Source organism: Meleagris gallopavo, chromosome 2 (assembly GCF_905368555.1).
Source record: "Meleagris gallopavo chromosome 2, MGAL_WU_HG_1.1, whole genome shotgun sequence".
In the NCBI taxonomy this organism is placed as follows: Eukaryota; Metazoa; Chordata; class Aves; order Galliformes; family Phasianidae; genus Meleagris; species Meleagris gallopavo.
Window position 1 is genome coordinate 63,675,028 of NC_139405.1, and position 21,986 is coordinate 63,697,013.

General features: G+C 35.7%; 1 pseudogene; it reads right to left on the minus strand.

Annotated features, from left to right (window-relative positions):
• LOC100541138 (mitochondrial import inner membrane translocase subunit TIM14 pseudogene) overlaps positions 1-5,068 on the minus strand; it is a 42,236-nt pseudogene extending 37,168 nt beyond the window's left edge.
• Positions 5,069-21,986: the final 16,918 nt, after the last annotated feature.

Genomic DNA, 21,986 nt, shown 5'->3' on the forward strand with positions numbered 1-21,986 from the left:
CCACAGTCCTGCTTTGTACTCTGGTCAGAAATCATCATAAGCTGAACCATACAGTGCTCCCAACTATTTTTCTAAAGACATTAAATAACTTCCTATATTCTTCTTATAACTCCATAATCAAGTCGATACCCCTTGGCCTTTTATATCTTTATTATTTTTTCACACGCTTCACACACATCTCAGAAACTGATATTCTCTCAATTCTAAACCAACCTAACTCAATTCTCTTACTAAAATGTAGGTAATTCCTGATAGCACTAATACAGTACTCCGTCTTCTCTATTCCTTTATGCAAATTAAGAGAAAGAGAAAAAGAAAAAGAAAAAGAAAGAGAAAGAGAAAAAGAAAAAGAAAAAGAAAGAGAAAGAGAAAAAGAAAAAGAAAAAGAAAGAGAAAAAGAAAGAGAAAAAGAAAAAGAAAGAGAAAGAGAAAAAGAAAAAGAAAAAGAAAAAGAAAAAGAAAGAGAAAAAGAAAAAGAAAAAGAAAAAGAAAAAGAAAAAGAAAAAGAAAAAGAAAAAGAAAAAGAAAAAGAAAAAGAAAAAGAAAAAGAAAAAGAAAAAGAAAGAAAAAAAAAAAGAAAGAGAAAAAGAAAAAGAAAAAGAAAGAAAAAAAAAAGAAAAAAAAAAAAAGAAAGACACTGAAAGTGAAGAAATATAAGAGGATAAGTAGAAAAATGCTAAATTCCACAAGGGAAAACACATTCTTTCGTAAATGCCATCCAGTAATTACTCTGAAAGGTGGCTTTCTTCATAACCATAAAGGTGGCTGGGAAGGAAAGTATGTATCAACAGTTGCTAGTAGTTTATATGACTAGAAACAACAGTTGAAGTGAATCAAAACCTAACATGAGTGTTGGGGCAAGTATATTCTGGAAAGTATCCTGGGTTGGTAATGTCCAGGAGAAAAATGGAACAAGAGAAGGTCCTCCTGACCAGTGTGCTGTCTTCATCTCTGACCCAATCCAGAAAATAAGAGTAAGAACCGATAAATATTTTCCCACCTTAAAATTTCCCTAGCCTTCAACATTTTTCATCTGGATGTATTTCCTGAACAAGAGAGTGTCCTTCAGTGATCCTCAATGGATGTTTCTTCTAAAGATTTGTTTAGTCTCCCTTGAACCCATTCATCCACATTGTCCTTTGCTGAGCATCTCCATGGGTCTGCTATCTGAAAACTGGCTAATTCTACATGTACCCTTACAGGATAATATCAGACAGAATAGTAAGACCAGACAAAACTTAGATCTATATTTAATTATTATTGTATATACCTAGAACAACTACTGAGTATACTCACAAATTTGTTGCATCTTCAGATACATAATTATCTGTTTATAAATTATTTATGGTACAGCAGAATTAGGTTACATGAAATTTCCTGCTTCTCTCTCCAAATGGCATCTTCACATTAAAACTATTGTCTATTCTGCAAAGTTAGTCTGCTAAAGAGTCTATGGAGTCTGTAAAGAAGTGACTTATAACACATTAGAGTAAATGTCATTTGTTGATTAATTTAGAAGGCTATCATTTGCATGACCCTTTTTGGTTTGTTTCTGCTTTGTTTGTTTTGTAGTGTGTACCAGAATGGTGTACAAGAATTGTATGTTGTACCAGAACACCATAGTTGGAGGTTTCATTTTTTCAGACTCATTTCAGAAAATTACATCTCCGATTATGTATGCAGACCCCTAAATTGAAAGATTTCCCTCTTTGAAGAGAAATCACTTGTGTTCTAACAAGTTGTAAACTGCATGAAGGAACCTACCAAATCTAAGTTTTAGACCTGAGCTTGACCCTTTAGGTTGGCTTTGTATTTTGCTGTGATCCTTTTTCATTTTGAATTCTTTTACTTTAAGAGAATATATGGCCTATAAATCACTCTTCAGTAACGTACACAGCAGTATCTGACAAGAGAGCAGTGAGTTTTGCGTTTGAATCTTAAAAGGAAACATTTTCAGATGGATTTTACAGGAGCTAGGAGTCAAAATGATGAATCACTGCAAAATCTTCTTTCAAAAAGAATATCTTTTTAAAGATTTTTTTTGAAGAGTAAAGACAAAATGCTCTGATTTCCTAAAAAAGTTGTAAATTATCATCAGCTTCTGCCTTAATGAATATTATTTTCCTCTAGTGAAGATTTTTAAGTCTCAGATGGGTTTTCAAGGGGTAACTATATAGATAGTGTGAGGAAGAACACAGAAAATGTCTTTGCATCATAATTATAGTTACCCTCTTCTTTCCAGCATCAACCAAGTTATACTCAGAGTATTGGGAGATAAATGTGGGAGCTGTAAGCTTGACGTCTAATATCTGCTACTGAAGATTTGGAATTTGATTTAGTGCCTCTATTGGATGGTTTGAAAAAAAACAGGTCTTCCATCTTCTTTTAATAAATTCATTTTCAGACCTGCAATTTACCTTTTTGGCAGTTTTACGATTCAAAACAATAGGCCTTTTTTAGTTGTGTAATTTTTTTGACTGTCTCCTTTTTCTCTCTCATTTATAAATGAAAAGTAGTTTTCAGTAATTTGTAGAATAGAGAAACAGGAGTCATTCACAGCTCCTTAGTTGGAAAATTTTCAACATAATTCCAGATAGCAGTAAATAGTGGGGGACTATTTTACATTTTTTGATAGTAACACACTGTTTTTTACACGTTACAAGGCCATATTATGTTAAATCCATATACATTTGCTATTCTAGAAATTCTGAAAAGCAACAGGTTCTGAAGTGATGCATTACAATTAGCTCTCAGAAGAAGGTACATTTTCTGCAAGGAGGGATAGAGTCCCTGAACAGTGCAATTTCTCCAGTAATTTAAAAATAAAAAGACATCAACGTGGGAGAGGGAGCAGGAGAAGTTTAAAAGAACAGAGCTTGGCACTGAAGGCTAGTGATCCTAATGATTCTGAGACTTGATAAATCCAGGACACCAGTAGTTGAACAGATTTTTTCAAGGACACAAATAAATGCAACCATCATTGTATGTCTCAGCCCACATTGAAGGAGGTGGTAGCTTCTATGGGCAAGGATAATAGCATTACATATTCACCATCTCTTAGGGAACTTTTTGAATTTGTACTTAGAGGACACAGACATGTGAGTGCTTCTGAGTCATCAGTTTAGCTGTCTTTATAGTTGTTGCTCCCATCGTGTAACTATGAGTGACCATGTGAACAATGTGAAGAAACAAGTAAATGCACAGTGCAAACATTTATCTGACATTAATAACAGGTAGATTATTTAGGCAATCAAGACTTTACAAACAGAAGTTGTTCTAGTGTTCTGCCTCTCCTGGCTTAAGAACTTGTCAAGGAAAAGGGAGGCAACAAGAGCAGGCATCACAGCATCACACTTATGCATAAATATACTGCATAATGCCTGATGGTGTTCTTGAGCAGCACATTAACTGTTACTGTATTTTCTTAAAGAAACGTACAGTCCATTTCAGAAAATTAATGTGAGAGGCAAAATTTAAAATTACTTGGGTCAAAAATTACTGCTTCTCTATTGCATCATCCATTAGCTAAACGGAATGTCTTGAGTATGCTTCAACTAGTTTTAATATAAATTTTAATTACCTTTAAATAAACTGTAAAGAAGAAATAAAACATTCTTGATCCCACATAGATAAAGACAACATCATGAAACCCTATCTGTCAACAACAACAAAAAGATCTATTGATATTTATTCAGTGGTGTTGTGTCACCATAAAATTGAAATAACATTATAGTAAATTAGTCTTTTTATCTCTACAAGAAATAGGAGATCTCCCTTGATCCTGATTCCATTTCTTTGCTTATGAGCAGCTGTTGTGAATGTCTCTTGGTCAGAAACTGCCAACAGCCTCATAATTCTCTCATGTCTTGTTAGCACATAAACCCGGACAGGATCCACAGGAATGACTACTCCATGTCCATAAACCTGTGCTGAATCATAGAATCATAAAAGCATCAAGATTGGAAAAGACCTCTAAGATCATCTAGCCCAACTGTCCACCTACCACCAGTATTTCCCTACTAAACCATGTCCCCTAATACAACTTCTAAACATTTCTTGAACACTATTTTTTTTTTTAATATAACTACAGTTTTGTAATTTATTGCTATAAAATCCATTAAGAATTGAAAGCTATTAGAAAATCTAAGACATCCATATCCATCGGTAACAGTTAAGGTCAACAAACCTTGTTTTTCACAAGGTTGGTGAGTTGTGTGTGTTCAGTGTCTTATACTTTATTTCTTTAACCAAAAGTGAACACTTATCTGTCCTATTTCTTCCTGTTAAGTAATTTATGTTTATTTTCTAACCCCTCCTCAGATTCTTTCATCATGCTAACTGTGGCACATGAGAGAACAGCAGCATAATATTTAAATGTAACTAATTTGACAAAAATTATGAATAGCATTCCAGCATCTGATAACACGCAGGAAGACTTGGCCAAGCCAAATTACTACTTTTTAACACTGAAAATTCCCAGTGGCATCTCTTGCTGCTTACTAAAGAACAGATCTGAAAAACCTTTAAGCTTCATTTCCTCACACTTTTCCCCAAAAGTGACTAAGAACCAAGCACAGAGGAAAGTATTTCCCCCTATTCATTTTTCAAGCCTTATTTGTATCAAGTCAGTGATGGACATAAATACTTACTTTAAGCTGTTTATAAAAGACAATCATATGTACAAGCAAAAACTCCGATTTTATCTCCAATTCATTTTTCAGCATAATCTTCAGTAAATGTTTAGCTTTGTTGATTTTGGTTGCTACTTATGGAGAACCTCCTTTATCTGGATGATAAGGAGGTTGATGATTCAGAACCATAATCCATCCCTACAAGCTTCTCTAATTTTACTTCTACTGGCTGTAGGGCTCACTCCTACTATTAGGGCTGCTTCTTGTTTTGTCATTTTGTGTTCAAATCTGCCTCTGTAACAGCTACCAAAGCCCAGTTTGGGCAGGATCTGCAGCACTTGTTTCACTTGCTTCAAGGGTCCACTTTGCTTCAACGCTCTCATTTCATAATTATTTGCAAACCCAACCACTGCGATGGTCAGCCCGACTGCAATCATGGGCTGACATGATAGCTACTGCTGTCCCCAGACCTGCACACTGACAATTGCTAGGCAGAGAGGTCAGAGGCCACAGCACACTGTATGACTTTAGTATCCCTTGTCATTAGTAGTATGAATAGGACGGTTTGGAATTACATCTGAACAATATTTGTAATTGGTATTTACATGAGTGTTTTTATAGGGAAAACATTTTCTGTATGTCAGATCAGTAATAGAAAAAAATATTGTGGTACTTATTCATGTTGCTCAGAGGTCCATGTACAGAATGCGTTAGCTATAAAACAGATGTTTTTTTATTTAGATCCTTCTAGATGTTGGTAGGAATCCTGGAATGATGTACTTAACATTTATCTAAAAAAAAAATTAAATTGCAACTTTATTCATATGTCAAGATATCTTAGCTTTCTCAAGATTTGCAGAAAAGTTTATTACATTATTAAAAAGACAGCACAAGATCTTTTCTATGTAGAAATCTGTTAATCAATAGAATTAAAGAGACTCTGTTGTAAGAGTCAAGGTTATACTCTGGTTCTTTTCATTCTTATAGTCAGCATCCGTTTCAGTAAACGAACGCCCCATAGGGCAGCTTTTCTCTTCCTAAATATTTACATATTTGTCTAAGTCCAGTAAGAATGGAAGACACATAGAGCCCTATAAACAAAAAAAAACCAAAACAAAACAAAACAAAACCAACCACTCTATATTACAAATAATGCAATTAGAAAGGTTAATGATCTAATTTTCACTCAACACTCATACATATCTGTGATTAACATTATTGTGAAATACAAACTCACAGACTGAAGAGTAGAATACTTCACTCAGAAGAGAGCCAAGCTCTTCCATCTGAATGTGTCTTTATAAAATAACCGTTAAGTTTATCTCGCTACAAATACTTTCCATTTTACTGCACAGTTGAAAGAATTTTGGTCTGAAATGTTAGGAAAATAAAATCTTGTTATACTTTTCCCCACAGAAATTGAAATACATGTTTAAATAATCATTTTATATTAATTGCAAGGTACATGTAAATAAATTCTGCAGTGCCCAAGTGGACCATCTCACAGATGGCAAGGGGGCTATAGAGATGTGAGAGGGAGCAGAAACCAATTTGTGTTACTTAATGTAACAGTGTACACGAATATTTTTGGTGAGATGAAAAAGAAGAGGGAATTTGAACTATTGTGTCCCTTTGTTTTCTTAAATGTTATTATCACTAACAATCCACATAGTTTATATTCTGCAGTAACAATAGCAGAAATGGAAATATCTATATACAGATATGAATTCCACTAAAAAAACTCTTAGATAATTACAGAATCTTACTTCTGTTCCAATTTTTCAGATTGCAGAATGGAGGAAACTTGTGCTAGCAAGTCATTTACTGAAACAATTTCAAAACCTATTTCATTAACTCTTGTTCTTCAAATCAGTTGACAAGGAAAGAACTCAAGGTTTTGTCTTCTTAGCTCTTTCAATGGACAAAATATTAAACCATCCTCACAAATATGCCATTATGCAGGGCTGTTTTCAAAACAGTTTGCACAAGAAATATTGGACTGACAATTAAATTCAATCACTCTGTTTTGCTAACACATCCTGACAAAAATATATCTTTTTTTCCTAGTAGAATACAGATGTATTTCTAACTTACTGCATATGCTTGAGGGTCATCAGGTCACTTCTACTTACATATTCCAAAGACGCTACATCGATAGGATCTCAGACACAGTACTTCACTTGAGCATATACAGTTCTGTATCTCTTATACTCTTGTGTGAAATCTGTTATCTCAATAATCTCAATATCTCAACAATAAAAAATAGATGTGCTTAGTCCTGATAGCATGTGATCATTCTGAAAAGTTTGCTGAGAAATTGAAGTAATTAAATAATTGGTGTGTAATGTAAGAAGGTTTATGTTCTTAGTTATCTTCACAGAAAAAGATATATTGAGGTCAACTGAGTCTCTGAGTTGGCTTCACAGGCTTTTACAGCTAAAAGGAATCATTAAATCTTCCGTTCTGAACTCATTCATATTAAGTTTCAACTAATTAGTGAGTTCACTAACTTGTTTTTGGCTAAAGCATACCTTACAAAAAGGCATCCAACCTTCATTTTAGAACCTTAGATGACCACTTCCTTACATGTCATTCCACAGATTAAAATCAGTGACAACATTTACAAACTCGTGCTTTTTCATCATTTGAATTAGCTTAATTTCAACTTCTAGGAGTTGGCTGTTGTCCTTCCAATCATTGAGAAATGTTAGCTTTTTACCACCCTTCTCAGAAACTCACTCATTGAAATCAAATAATTTCTGTTTCTTTTTAACAAACAACAGATAAATTTGACTTAATATTTATCTAGTTCTAGATAATTAGAAGTTACCTTGAATTAGATAATTAATTTCTCTAGTTTAAAATCTTCTGTCTGTACCAAAAGGAATATCTTCTCATTCTTGTTCTTCTATAGTTTTTAGCAAATACGTATAAACAAGAATACAAGAGTGGTTTCCAGCTAACATTTTGATGTAGATGTAGAGTTACTTAAGATTTCCTAAACACAAGTAATTTCCTTGTTTATTATCTTAAAATTGGTTTTGACCTTTTATTATAGCATCATGCATTGTCTGGTTTGGTAAATGAAGGGAGAACAGTGAATGTTATCTACCTTGACTTCAACAAGGCTTTTTACACTGTCTCCCATAACATCCCTGTAGGTAAACTTAGAAAGTGTGGGATAGACAAGTGGACAGTGAGATAGACTGAGAACTATCTGAACAGCAGAGCTCAGAGAGTTGTGATCAGTTGTACAGAGTCTAGTTTGAGGCCTAAAGATGGTGGTGTTCCCCAGGAGTTGGTACTGGATCTGATGTTATTTATCAACTTCATCAATTACCTGGATAAAATGATAGAATGCAACCTCAACAAGTTTGCTGATGATAGAAAGCTGAGAGAAGTGGCGTACACACCAGAAGGCTGTGCTGCCATTCAGAGAGACCTGAGCAGTCTGGAGAGTTGAGTAGAGAGGGACCTGATGAGGTTCAACAAGGGCAAGTATAGAGTACTACATTTGAGGAGGAATAACTGCATGCATATGTACAGGTTAGGGGCTGTACTGCTGGAAAGGAGCTCTGCAGAGAATGATTAGGGTTTCCTGGTGGATGATAGGTTGGACATGAGCCAGTAGTATGCCCCTGTGGCCAAGAAGACCAATGGAACCTGGGCTGTGTTAAAAAGTGTGTGGCCAGAGGTGGTCCTCGCTATCTAGTCTGTCCTGGACAGGCCACATTTGGAGTACTATGTCCTGTTCTGAGCTCCCTAGTTCAAGAAGGACAGGAAATTACTGGAGAGTATCCTGTGGAGGACCACAAAGAAAATTAGGGACCTAGAGCATCTCCCATATGAAGAAAATCTGAGAAACCTGGGGGCGTTCAGCCTGGAGAAAACTAAGAGAGGTTCTTAACAACACTGTATGTTTAAATGTCAGGTGCCACAAAGGCGGGGCCAGGTTCCTTGTAATGATGCCTATCAACAGGACAAGGTGCAACAATCACAAACTAGAAGACGACAAGATCCATCTGAACATGAGAAAAAATTTTTTTACTTTCGAGATGACAAAGCATTGGAACATGTTATGCAAAGATGGAGTCTCCTTTTCTGGGGATATTCAAAACCCATCTGGATACTTTCCTGTGTAACCTACTATAGGGAACTTGCTTTTTGCAGGGGTTTAGACTACATGCTCTCCAAAGGTCCATGTTCCTTCCAACACTAGCAATTCTGTGACCATCCTGGAAAGTTTCTTGTCTGCCATAGCCACTTTGTCATTGATTTCTAGAGTTGCAGTCCTCCATTCTGTAATAACAATCATGTTAACAGTTCCTCAGTTTTAGATGTATGATCCAGATCTCTGCAAGTACATTTCTAATTCGTACTACTGCTATTCCCTTCACACATTTGCTACTGATCTTCAGCTAACCCTCACCTACAATGAATAATGAATTTCTGTACAGGATGCTGACTTTGCACCAGTACCTAATTCTAGTTCCTTTTATCTCTTCCCAGTTATATAGATACTAAGGGCTAGAAATAGGCACTGCTGAGTTTCAAACTAGTACTTTTGAGTGAAAAGAGTAGGAAGTGCAGCAATAGAAGATATACTGCATCATTCTCAAATGTGACTGTGCCAATAGAAGCAGCTGGGAAGAGTATGGGGTTCTAATTACAGATTGCATCAATCTCTGTGAACAGAAGCAAATCTCCTTCCTGGGTTTCAGGCTTACATCTTGTTTGGAGAGGCATAATGAGTTAGGATTGAATGTTCACTTACAAAAGGATGGCATTATAGGTTGTAAGCAGATGTTGCATGCTAGAGCTCTAATGATATATATATCAGTAAACCAAAACTTTGAACTTCTAAATTAAGTTTTTATTAACCTAACTGCAAGCATAAGGATTCCTGGTTTTATTTTGGGATGTAGAATCAGTGATTAGAAGAGTGTTCTCGTGCATGTTAAATGAGACTATAAACCAGCTAGAATCATCTTGAAAGAAATATAGAGTGGTATATTTCCACACAAGAATGAAACAGTGAATGTTGAAAATGAATAGAAACGGTGAAATTACAGTAGTACAAGTCAATTTATCAGATAATATTAACAACACAATAAAACATATTACCACATAATTTCTCCCATCAAAATAATAAGTCCCAAATATCCCAAATTAAGATAACATTTTTCTGAGTGTCTTCAGACTATGTCCTCACCATCTCACATGACCTGGAGATGGCAAACAGATCAGGGAGGTGATAGTTGCAGATACTGTCAACAGCCCAGAGAAGATGAGACAAATGTGAGATGGTGAGTCAGGTCCAAGGTTGCACCAACACAGAAAATTCAACCAATATGCAGTGAGGACAAGGCAAAGAAACACAACTCAGCAGCAACTGCAGGCAGAGCTGAAATGGGGTGCCCAGGCCCAAGGGCAGGGTGTGTATAAGGGACACCAAGGCATATGGGTAACCACAGGGTATTGACAGAGATATATTCTTTTTTCCCCCCTTTCTTCCCCTTTTCCTGTGCTCTTCGAGTACTTTAAATTTTTGTTTGTTTATTCATTTGAATAAGAGCAACATGTAATACCTGTTGATAAGTAAATATAACACTGGGTGATATTAGTTCAGTGACAGTAGCTTTTGTGTGTGAAAGCATCTTATGCATAATTAGCCAGAAAATATGAAGAATAATTCTCTTAGTGGTATCCCAGGATCTATTCGTGGAAGCAGATGAACACATCTAGGCACCGATTGCTGCAACCATGACCAAACTTCTGAGCCACTTAACCTCCAGGATACACAAAAAATCCAGTGTTCTCAGAGGGCTCCTATCCCCTTGCTTACTATTTGTATGCACACACCTGCTTGCAGCAGCATGGCTCCAGCCCTACAAGCAATTCCTAGGCACAGTGTGTTATTTTCATTGCTATGTCGTGGAGAGCTTGAATTTAACACTGAGATTACTTTTATTTAAACACTGCACAACTCAAGCAGCAAGAGGTTGTCTTTGACTGCAGACTAGAGCCTCAGGCTTTGAAAATAGAAGCCAAACTTTGTTCTCTACAGCTGCAACCCACATTCTTACTGAAAAATAGCAACTGTTCCATACAGAGCCTGTGCAGAAGTTGTGCAGCTTCACAAGGATAGATTTTTATTGGGAAGAGTCCCAGCATAGTGAAAATCTTACAATTATCGAAGCACTAAATAAACACGGTGACACAGAACAAGGACAACTAGCTAAATTTAGAACACATATTCAAATTCCTTCACCTTATATTGCTGATTATGTCTATTTTTGGAGTATAGCTGCCAACAGAGAAAGACATTTCCACAAGTAAATTAGAACACTAGTGGTCTGAAGGTGCTATTTTTTCTACTGTCCATACACAATCTAAGTGACTTTCCTGACTTAAGAGTTCTGTGCCTGGTGATTTGCATCTGAGCCTAGAATAGTAACTGGCAGAAATACCTCTTCTGCAAATCTTTTTTCTTTTCCACCAGTATGTGCTTTAGCTTTGTATAAGATGATCCATTTTTATCAAATGAATGAGACTAAACTATTCTTTCCCTTATGTAGGCTGCTCAGGATTTTGTCTTCTGACCCACACAAGATTCTATATGCCTGGAAGCAGCACTGGGAGTGGAGATGCCTGGTGGTGTAGGGACAGTTCTGTTACTCTAGCCCTTCCATGGATCTGAAAGTTATAAAAAAAAAAAAAAGAATGTGATTAGATTTATTCTGTGATTTTTGTTGCCAAGAGATTATAAAAATGAATAGTATTGCCAGATGTAACTATTTGTTATTATTATTGTTGTTCTAGATATCTACATATGTTGTTTATCCAAAGGACTACTCTTTGTTCTCTCCTTGTTGTGGACTAACTCCAGTAAGCAGCTAAGCACTACACAGCCATTCACTCATTCTCTGTGCTCAGTGCAATGGGAAAAAAAAAGAAAAAAAAAGAGTATAAGCAAGAAAACTTGTTCAAGATTAAAAAAGTAATGTCTAATATAAGAAGGATAAAAGAAAGAAGAGAGAAAGAATAATCTTTAAAAAAAAAAAAACTGTGCAAAGGCAGTATCTCACCACTCCAGCAGGTGGATGGATGCCCAGCCAGTTTCCAAGGAAAAGAATATCCTCAGCAAACCCCCTCCTCTCCCTTTTCATTTCATGACATTATGTTATATCTCTGTGGTTACTTTGGGACATCTGCTTAGTCACATCCTCTCCCACATTCTTGCATTCTCCCAGATTACTATCTAGTAGGGCAAAGTGAGAAACAGAGAAGACTTTGACATTTTTATGTTATCACCAGTGTTTTGGTGACAGATCTCCATCCCAGAAAGAGCCACTGTACTCTCCTAATCACTTTTTTCCTATTTAGTTTCACAGCTTTATCAGCATTCCTATCTCTTCCGAGTCCACTCTTCTTGAAGAGTACTTTTCCTCTGCCATCTATACACTTATTCTTATACTTCTATCTTTTCTCAGAAGCAAGGATATGCCCCTTTTCTTATTCTCCACAATGCAGAATATATTCTCTGTTTGGTTTTGCATGCCTTTTTTTTTTTTTTTTTTTTTCAGATTAATATCTAAATTATATTTCTCTCACTGGGCGTCCTTCAGAATTTTGTTTGCACACAGAAAGCAAAAGTATGATTACACTGTTTTTTCTTAATGCTACTTGTGTAGCATTCTTATTTCAGACCAGTGCCTTTTTAAACCAGTTAATCCAGAACCCCTCAAGTCAAGGAGGCTTGCTGTTCTCCTGAAGTGCTGATTCTATCACATAGTCAATATTATAATTGCACTGTTGGTTTGCTCAGTCAACATCTCCATGACAAATCCTATTCTTCCAACTCAACCATTTCAAATCATAATTGTGCCATAAGCTGGCCTAAAAGTACTGACCCATTTACATTGTTTTGTTCCTGTCTGAAAAGGAAAACAATAAATAAAGAAAGAAGGACTTTTTAGAGAGCTCTTACTATCCTGAATCCAAGTAAAAGCCTGTCATGGTAATAGCTAGACAAAAGCTATTACCTGCCCTGTCTCCCTTTCCCATTCCAGGGCAATATTGCTGCACTTAACAAGTGCTGTACTGATACTTTATCTTTAATTTAGTCTTCCCTAGAATTTGTCAGCTTAAGCCAGAGACTTAACACTATTTTTATGCAGCTTTTTTTTGTACTTAACAGCAGACAATTCATTCTGCTGTGGAGCAGTAAACAAGCTCACTGCAAGATGCCAGTTGGGAATCACAATGGGAAATAACTGATCTCCTGTGTGATATTAGCTAAAATGTTGTGTCCTACAGCCAACCTTGAGATCTGGTACATTATTTTGTGAGATAGAAACTCACACTTAATACAAACTGCAGCAAGACTCATGCATTATGAGATAATATAGAGGGTTTAAAAAAAATAATAACTTATTGAGAGGTGATTAAAGCTAGAAATAATGTATATCTTTCAAGATGTGCCTGTATACTTGTAGTTCATGTGTGCACGTACACGTTTAAGAATGAAGTTAAAGGCAACTTTAAATTTGACTTCAGCTATTTTGTTGCAACTGATACTGGCACAGTACTGGGGTATTGCTGTTAAATTTAAAGATACAAAGAAAATATAAAGGATCAAATTTACCTATATGCACAGGTGGCTGAGTTTCTGTAGTCCATGCCAACACAAAAGAATCATAAATCTAAAATAACTGGCAAAGTGGATTTGGATTTCTGACTATTTTGATTTAGAAAAATAATCGAGAGTGGTTAAACTGTGCTAGTGAAGCTGGTGAGCAGTCTTACTAAGATATTTCTATTGTGAATTAGCAAGATGGAGAGAAAGAAAATTGAGAAGGATCCATGTATTCACATCCATGAATACTTTCTACCTCTCCAAAAAAAATGAGATCATAAAAAAATCAGATTGAAGTTTAACCAGGGTGCCTGTTTTGTTTGGGAGTGAAAGAGTATAAAAAAGAGACTTCACATGAAACTTAACTGCTAACATAGTAAGGATGATAAATCATCTTTGAGCTATTTTGGGGTTATTTAGGCCATGGATAAGGTGAAAAAAAAAAAATGTGACAAAGGGAAAATGGTATAAAAAGAAAAGATGACTCAGGATGACTGAAAAAAAAATACTGTTTTCATTTGAACAGGCTGGTTGCAGCTACATGATTCACAATCCAATGATTGTTTTTTTGCTCATAGGCAAGAAAAAGTGTTATTCTCTGCTCCTTCACCTGAAAGCAATTATGAATGCTGCTGCACAAAGCATGGCTATATCGAGATTGAAAGGATGCTGTAAGAAAAATCAAGGAATTCCAATTGGTCAAACAAGAACTTGGGCAATAGTCATCCCACTGTCCTATTTCATACAATCAGGTTCCTGTAATTGGAGTCAGATCAGCATATACAAGTCAGCATTATCCCATTTTCTCTTGCCACCCGCTGGCTGAGAATATCTATCTTTTACTATCCAAGTTGCTCTGCCACCTGTCAGTGTTATCCTGATAAGTACCTTGCTTTTTCCAGTTAAAATGTATATTAAGTCATGGATATGAAAAGCATTTCTATTTCTTGTAAATGATCAGAGAAGACATTATGTCCTGGGGATATGAAAAAGCTCCTGTGAATATGTCCAGCTGTTCCCCATCTCAGGTGATGCTTAAAGTTGCACAGTATGGGCTTCAGGTATTGCTGCTATTAAATGCTTTTCTTTGACCTGGAAATTTTTATCAGAGGAAGCCATTATCTTCCTTGCCCCCTGGAAAACACCACAAAGCTGAAGATTTTTCACTTCTTCTTGCTACATTTAAGTTATCCATACTTCCTCTTGTGTATTTGGACATATATATAGATTAAAGTTTTCCTCCTGAAAATGGAAAATTAACAATTGCAATTATTTTCATTATCACTTAATTACACTTATAGGCACAGTGCTCTTTTTAAACATCCCATAAAAAGATGTGCTTCTTGAGAACTGTTAATGTATGTTCCCCAAATATGCTTTTATTCAAGGGGGAAATGGTAGCTGAAGTAAATATTTTCCTATGGCAAATTCATATTCAGTATTGTATCATAGAGCAGACCAGAAACTTGACCCTGTACTCCCCTTGCCTTAGAGGCTACTTGTTCTATAGTTTTCAGTAGGAGGGAAAAATCAGTGCAAAGACATTATTATTTCCACATCCCTAGAGAAGGAAACGGACAATCTCAGCATAGTCAGGGAGGTCAGAATGGAGTGGAGAGACTTTCTTGTCATTTGGGGTGATGCTGAAGCCATGGAGAACCAGAACATGCTGCTGCAAATGGCATCATTACGAATTACTTCATACTGGAACTTCACAGTTACTTTGCAGCTCAGATCTCTAGAGTGTTTCCAGGAGAGCTTAAATTGCAGCATAGGCAGTGATAGGCTTATATTTTGTCTGCTTAGTGGCAGACATTATTACCTCTTCTTTAACATGGGTTAAATGCATAAGCACAAAGATATTTCTTGTGAAATGCAATATTGTCAAGCAGTACATGTAGACTAATGGGAGTAAAGCAGAAGAGTTTGCTTCAAGGCTCATCCCTTGGAAAGGTCAGAATCCAAACTTTTTACACAAGAGCACATTATCATATAGATAAGAAACATGCAAGGAGCTTTGATTTAGGTATATTGCAGAGGGAGTCAAAACTTTTACCCTGGATCTCTTGGATCATTTTATGCTATTATCTTCTCAGCAAGGCCTCAACCAGACACAAACTGCCAGCTCTTCAAACTGATGTCTGTCAGAGTAAAACTACATAGACTACTACGCTAGATCTTATTACTAAAACAAATATACAAACAAACGAAAGTCAATCACAAAACATTTTTATTTTTTTAATTTGTAGCATGTTTGTAAAGGAACAACATTGGAAACTTCTTCATTTTCATTACCTCAGTTCATCTACTGGGAAGAGTGAATCCATAAACCTCTCCTTCATCTACTATACTTTTAAAAAGAGTGCTTCAGAAGAATCAGCCTGAAGATTTTACATTCCTAGTTTCTTTGAATGTTAACAGTGAAGTCTGAAGCAACTTGGCTCACACTATAAATTTGTTTATAGCCAATCCAGGGCCCAGAAGGGACTCTGAAACAGGAAATTCTTGGCCAAAAATGTGAACAATTTACATGGTTCAAGTCAAGCAATATAGAAAAGTAAGGTCAAAAGATATAAACCATGCTATTGACCTTCTTGTGGTTTCTGTGTAAGAACCACAATGGAGTATAGCTAACAAGTTTTGTGAATATTGTACAGCTTTCCAATATCAATATCATTTTCTTTTTCTGTCAAATAAATCTAGAATCAGCATGTAAAAGCCATATCCACCTTACATTTGAACTTATTTGTAGCTACCTACAGTTAAAAAAGTTACAAGCTTGGTAATACTGTGCTAGGTTGGATTTTGTTTGGTCGGTTTTTCCTCATTGAATTCAAGTCACACGTTACATAGAGGACCTGACTAAGTTCAGTCTGTTACCCAAATACTCAGTACTACTTTATCACTGTTATCTGATTCAAAGAATTACCTAACTTGTGTTGCCTTAGCATTGGGCTCCCTCAGTTGCTAGAACCTGCAATTTTTCTGATCTATTGGGTATGTATACAAAATACTTTGTACTTGTTTCTCCTCATTATCCATCTGGCTGGTTTCTCTTGAAATAATAAATAAAATGACACTTAAAGATAGTGGCAAGACCACATCTGTTGAATTCATCAGCAAGAGGTGTTATTCCTTTGTAAGGGGCCTGCTTTGCCAGGGGTGGACTCAATGATCTCTAGAAGTCTCATGAAGGAAAAAATAGATGTATTGATAAGAACAAAGAAGTCCTGGTACACTTAGTATATAATCAAATGTGGTTCATTGGAATCACAAAATATTGGATGAGCAAATATTTTGCCATTACAAAACCCAGGATGATTTGATACAGGGTACATGGAATAGTATGTTTGCCTTCTGCTTTAATCGTGCCTTGTTGCACTGCGTAGGTTTGGACAAATCACTTTTCACCTCTCACCATTTTCTAAGTGTGGGTAACTATAGCTATCCTACTTCACAAAGGTGGTATTAGGAATAATTTAACTGATGCCTGTATAGTACTTTAAGAAACTTGGGTGGGTAGATCAATGCTAAATTAGAGCAGGCAATTATATTCCGCCTGAGGGAGAGAAATCAATATCCTTATGGCAAGACAGGAGAAATTCTTTCAGAGGCCCAATTTAAATCTCTCTTATACCACTCTCACATCCCTGTATTTTGTGTACTTCCATTGGAATTACTTTTGGATAGCGCTAGAAAGATGAAAGCACAATCAGATCCAGTAAGTTCATGTCTGAGGAATAATGACAAAAATGCTCTCTGTGGGACTGAAAGAGAAAGCAAGGAGCAAAATTCATTATAGTTGGAGCTGTTCTAAACAGTGAAGAACATTTTGATTTCTCCACTGTTACATAAGCTGTGAATCTTAAGTTTTAATTTTTAGAGAAATAATTCTACTACCTTCCTAGAAGAAAACTGAAGAAGCTGGCACTGAAGTTTTTTGCATTTTATGGCAAAAACTTTTAATTTTCCTCTCTTTACAATAATGACTGAAACTTTTGCTTACTGTCTCCTTAAAATTCATTCTTAAATGGAGAAATATGTGGCCCAAAACCTCAAAATCAATTATTTGATTTTATCTTTTAAAAAACACAAACTATTTCTAAACATTACATTTTTTCTTAAATATGTAATTCATTTAACAAGTTCTAAATTACTAGGTCAATCATAGATCAGTACTAAAACATGAAATCTTTTATGTGTTATATATTCTAGAACATTTTTTTCAGTGCAACACAGGGAAAAAATCCTTTCAAATTTGATGGAAAAGCACACTTTGCAAAGAGAAAATGCATTATAAATAAACTTAAATTAAGGTTGTTTTCATTCACAGGACCAAGAACTTAATTTGCTTTCGTGATCTCTATACCACTCCAAAGAGTACAGAAAGCTGTTATATTTGTAAGAAGCAGATTGTTCTGGTGAGCGAGCAGTGAGTTACAGTATCTGCAGTGATCTGCAGTGATAGTTATTAGAACAATTCCTTTGGTACAAAGGAAGGATGTGGCAACTGGGGTTATGTTGGGCTAGCACTGAAGCTTGAGATTGCCTCCATTTCTCAGATCCCATGCCAGAGTTAACAAGTAACTCATATATGGGCCTGGAGATTATACTGCATTAATGCTGACAGATGTCTTCCTGGAGATGGATATGCACAGGTATAGGGATATGCTGCACTTTGTGTTCCTGGGAAACAGGAGAAAGCCTTTCAAGTCAAGTTGGGATTAGATACGATCATGGGACTTTCTTATTCATTATTATAAAAATAAAATAAAATAAAACAAAATAAAATAAAATAAAATAAAAAATCTGTCTTTTGTTAATTTGGTGCATAGCACATTGAATTTCCATAAGCTAAAAGTCCACCTCCTTTTATGAAAATGTTCTTCCAATGTAGAGTAGATCTACATAAAATGTTTCTCTCTACTGTTATTGATTATACTGTGGCTGGTTGTTGGTACTTGCAATTAAAAGTGAAATGAAAGTTTTTGTTTATTTTGCAGTAAAAATCTTAAATATTTATGAAGGGTCTTAAGTCTAACTTGTCTTGAGGAAATATAGAGAAATTAATAATTTATGTAGTTGTTTTGCAGAAAATTAAAGGTTGGGAACAAGTGTTTAAAAATTAAATCATCCACAATCTAAGATAGCAGATGTTATTTTGTTAAAATCTTGAAAAAGACGAAGTACAATGAGGTGTTATCTTCTCCTTGGTCCAACTGCAATCTTAACAATTCATTGCAATTGAGCAGATTCTAAAGCCTGAGGCTAACTAATGTCAGAATAATGAAGAGGATCTTCAATTATGTAGTCTACTTTTTTATATTTGTTTTTATTTTGTTTTATTGCCTGCAGTGAGAAAGACTTTCTATCTGTAGATTGCATAATGATTTGTGAGACATTACATTTCCACAAAAATCGCTGTATATTTCATTAGCAATCTTACAGCGGAATCCCCTGCAGTTAAAATATAAATGCATAAATTTATCTGTGTATTTTTCAAAAGCAAAATAATAATAATAATAATAATAATAATAATAATAATAACAATAATAACATGATTTTAGATGGAAAAGAAATTTTGAAACTACATAGCTTAATAGCTTAGGAATTCTTGCTCTTCCCCCCGCCCTCCCTCCCCCCCAACCCCTCATCATCTATCTATATTTATTTAATTATTTATCTACCAGTGACAGTTGTGTCTAACTCTCACTTAATCAGAGTTATCCAATTTCTGGTTAGCATCATTAAGCCAGTAGGCTAGGCAAGATAACTTTCTAACGGGATCTATAATGGGTTTCCTTTTAGCCCATAATGAGCTGGCAGAATTCCAAATTCTGCTTTTGTATACATAAATGTTTTCTATAATTAAATCCATATTGAGGAGTCAACAAATTATCTTGTTGGAACTAAGGTCAGGCATGCAGGTAATCTGCTGTAATTATCTTTTGGAGATAAAACTCTACTTACAACCGTAGCATCTATGTTAAAAACATGGCCTAATGGCTAGTCCTTCTTCTAGATCTCTTTCCAGCACAAGTTTCTATTAAAATCTATGGGGAACCCTAAAAAAAAAAAAAAAAGAAAAGAAAAAAGTACTAGAATTTGGGCCATTTTATCAGTGCAAAGAAGTATGTAGATCTGTGGGTGCAGAACTTTACACCAGAATCTAGAGGCTATATGTGAATTTCTCCTCTCATTTTTTTACCTCTTTGGCTCTACTTTCAGCTGCATGTGTAAAACATGGAAATTTTGGCAGTTTTACGGCATCAGAATATTTGTCTGAAACCACCGCCAAAAATATAAAAAAGATTCTGTACTCTTCAAATGAAAGATCTATACAGTAGCGTGAATGAGATAATTTTTTGCTTAGATTCCATCTAATAAGAACCCAAAGGACTTCAACGCTTTTAAAAATGTAAGTTAAGCAGAAACATCTTCAATTTAAATAAAAAGTTTATCTAGGAAAAAATATAGTTGTAAAGAGGTGCCCTTTTAAGATACCATGTGAGTGAGAATTCTGCATTGTGATTCCCAAGATGCAAATATAGGCAGAAAGGCTAAAAACTTGTTCATTGCTTGACAATATGATTCACCTCAGCCATTTGGCATTTTCTGTTCAGAGGAAACCAAGTATTAGCAATTCATCTACACTGTTGTTAAATTGTAGTTGGCATAGAAATATGAGATTGTAATTGCAAAGTAATAATAAATGATAAACTTTTGCAAAAACTACATTCATAACAGTTCACAGACTCAGTCTGTTCAGTTTTATTTCCAAATATTCAACTTTAATAAGCACTGGAAAATCAATCATCTTATTTTTTTTTTTTTTTTTCCCCTCTTCCAAGTGTATGTTGTTGTTTTTGAGACTGACTGTCCTTAGTGACTTCAAAAAAAGTTATTTTTGCCTAACACATGTATCTTAATAAAATGGTAGTATTCTGAATAAACTGGAGTAATTTAATGTAGAAACACTTTTCTAAATATTAAGAGACAGAATGTGCAGATTGAATTAGTAAAATTAGAAGATTACATCTCCTGGCTTTCTCTAGATGTGCATTTCCATATATGTAAGCATTCCTTTTATCAACATCCTTTTTACTGAGAAAGTTAATTTCACATTCCCACTTCTGGAGTTATTTTTATCATTTATTCTGTCTGTGCTATTTAACACAGACAAAGCATAAACATAGTGCCTGAATTTTAAGGATCCATTATGAGATGCCAACCATTTTGCTCTCACTTTCCAGACATAAAATGCAACTTATAAGTGTGATATAATTCTAGAGGCAAGATGAAGGGATGTCTGTGACAGCTACTGGTTCTGCAGAGACAAAATACTAGAGATGTTCAGATTTTGAAACACCTAGTTTGATTTGCTACAATATATGGTTGAAAATAAAAGTTATAGCACACAAAAACCTAAAACGATCTGAATTTTGTCCTTGTTTACTAGTGGTTGAGAGAAGAAAGAAGAGTAATGCCTTTTGAAATTGGTCAGGAAACAGAAGAGAGAACTTGGCATACCTCAAAATATTTGGCAACTCACTGGTTAAAGACCAGACCATATACCTTGAAGTTCAAGGGTCAGAACTCAAACCCACCTGGCTTACTGTGTCCAGTTCTGGAGCCACCAAGACAAGAAGGATGTGGAATTGTTGACGCAGCTCTAGAGGAAGGCCTCAATGATGATCAGAGGGCTGAAGGACTGCCCTTACAAGGACAGGCTGATAGAGCTGGGGCTCTTCAGTCTGGAGAAGAGAAAGCTCTGACAAAATATTACTGCAGCCTTCCAGTACTTGAAGGGGCCTACAGAAAAGCTGGGGAGGGACTTTTCATAAGGGTAGGTAGCAACAGGATGAGGGGAAATGACTTTACATTGCAAGAGGGTAGATTTAGACGAAATTTGGGAAGAAATTCTTTACTGAGAGGGTTGTGAGACACTGGCACAGGTTGTCCAGTGAAGTTGTTAATGCCCTCTCCCTGAAAGTACTCAAGGTCAGTCTGGATGGGGCTTTGAACAACCTGGTCTTGTGGGAGGTGTCCCTGCCTATGGCAAGGGGGTTGGAACGAGATTATCTTAAGAGTCCCTTTCAATCCAAACCATTCTACTCCCTATCTCAGGGGCTGCCAACGTATGAAAGACATGGAACTAGTTTGAGTAAACTTAGAGGAGGCCATGAGAATGCTCAGAGGCTGGAGAACCTCTCCTGTGGAGAAACACTGAGAGTTGGGATTGTTCAGCCTGGAGGAGAAGACTCATAGCAGCCTCCCAGTACCTAAAGTGGACCAATTTGAAAGATAACAGTTTTAACCTAAAATTGCGAAGACTTAGAGTATATATTCAGAAGAAATTCTTTCCTATAAAAATGGGAGGCACTGGAAAATGCTGCCCAGAGAAGTTGTGGATGCCCCAATCCTTAGAGTATTCACAACTAGGTTGTAGGGGTCTGTGAGACACCTAGACTTGTGTAAGATATCTGCCCGTGTCTGGAGGGTTGAAAGTAGACAATCTTTAAGGTCTCTTTCAAAACAAACTTTACTTTGAATGGTTCAAAATATTCAAAAATCAAAATCTCTTTCCTGATAATATTTATATGAAAACAGAAATATTTTAGTTGCAATGAATCATCATCTCATAATAAGGAAACTACTTTTGGATCAGTGTCATTAACTACTGCATGAAGTTTAATACATTTGCTTCATTACAGAAT